This window comes from Mycetomoellerius zeteki, unplaced genomic scaffold (assembly GCF_001594055.1).
Source record: "Mycetomoellerius zeteki isolate Tzet28-1 unplaced genomic scaffold, Tzet1.0 scaffold432, whole genome shotgun sequence".
NCBI classification, from domain to species: Eukaryota; Metazoa; Arthropoda; class Insecta; order Hymenoptera; family Formicidae; genus Mycetomoellerius; species Mycetomoellerius zeteki.
Genome location: NW_017257427.1, coordinates 12,596 through 14,449, shown reverse-complemented (window position 1 = coordinate 14,449; position 1,854 = coordinate 12,596).

Sequence of the window (1,854 nt, the reverse complement as noted above, 5' to 3'; positions counted from 1 at the left end):
TTCTTCTCATATTCGACTGTGATTGGTCAATTTTCTACGACTTAAGACTCTACGATTGTTACGACTTCTATTGTAGATCCCGCATCAGTAATGGATGAGGCTGTAAGAGTAAGAAATTGACTAGTCACAATTGAATGTAAGAAGGATAATCGACTGTGATTGATCAATTTCTTACTCTTACAGCTTCATCCATTACTGATACTGCCATTGTAGACGGCGTATAAGAGCTATGGTAGAAGCATATTGGAACATGTTGGAGCATGCGACGCGAACAAACCTCTAATAATCGTAAAGCCGTAATCACACTAAAGGCTCCCGACTCTGACTCGACTGCCAACTCTGACTACCGACTTATAATGGACCAATAATAATGAGACTGACTTATTATTATTGGTCCATTATAGGTCGACAGTCAGAGTCGAGAACCTGTAGTGTGATTACAACTTAACGTGTACCGTAAGGATTAACCAATCAGAGCTGAAATTTTTTTATAATTTTTGACTGTTGATATGGTTAATTCTTACGGTTTATAGTAGAGTGATAACACCGATTCTAACCCAGGTCCTCTGAGGGGGGTGAGGGGCAGGAGGGTCCCCGCGGCGCGGGGGGGTTCGCGGAGAGGGGAGAGGGTGACGTCAATAGGCGAGGGGGCTGACGTCACGGGAGAGGGGAAGGGGGAGGGGGATGACGTCACAGTGGGTAACGTCACAGGGAAGGGGAGGAGGATGAAGTCACAGTGGGTGACGTCACGGGGGAGGATGACGACGTCACAGGCGAAGGGAGGATGATGACGTCACAAGGTGTGAAAAATTCCATTGCGGGGCCTCCGGACGCGGTCCCTCCGGCCTACACTACCGCGTCTCCTGATTTAACGAGCGCAGCTTCGTCTTCTATTGTCCCTACAATGGACATTTGTCCTTTCTCTTGATTGATGAGGTATCTGGTCAGGTTCGTTGCTTTCCTTGGCCAAACTGAGCCGGAGAAGAGAGCGGTGTGGTGACGTCACTGGGTGAAGGGGATGACATCACGAGGAGGGGGATGATGTCACGGGGAGGATGACGACGTCACAGGGAGGATGATGACGTTACAAGGTGCGAAAAATTCCATCGCGGTCCGCCGGGGCCTCCGGGCGCGGTCCCCGCTATACTTACCATGTATACTCACCGTGTATACTTACCATCTCTCTCGCTCTTATGCGGTATCTTCTTCTTATGCAGCAGTATTTTTTCTCGCACGCATAAGATTTTTTATTTTTTATTTTAATTATTTCATTTATTTATTTCATTTTATTTTATTTTATTTTTATAACTTTACATTTCATATTTGCGCGTATCTATTATTTAGTAACAGCGCGATGTGTCCATATGGTCGCGCTCGATATGAGCGTAATATGACATCGCGAAGAAGGAAGGAATGAAGGAACAAGAAAATGTGAAGACGGAGATATGTTTACTAAAGCAATTATATATATATATTTACCATACTTTTCCCCAATGAAGTTTCATATTTTCCCCGTCTGAACGCTTTCCGCAACTAATTATCTCTAGCAAAGATCGATCGCACAGTCGAACTTATAATTATAAGAGCGCGATCGTAGCGCGATGCTTTGTCGGCGCGCGTAATACGATACGGCAGGAAGGAAGCAAGGAAAACGAGGTATATGAAAAAATGACATAGATTCAATATATATTTTTTATAACGTATAATAAATCAACCTGACCAAGACTCCTTATAAATAAAAAAACTCCTTATAAATAAAAAAACAATGAAAGAACAAGGGCAGTAGGAGTCAAGCACGGGAGACGTTGCGCAAATAACACGACTATCGTAGCGTAAAACTTCTTTATTTTACTA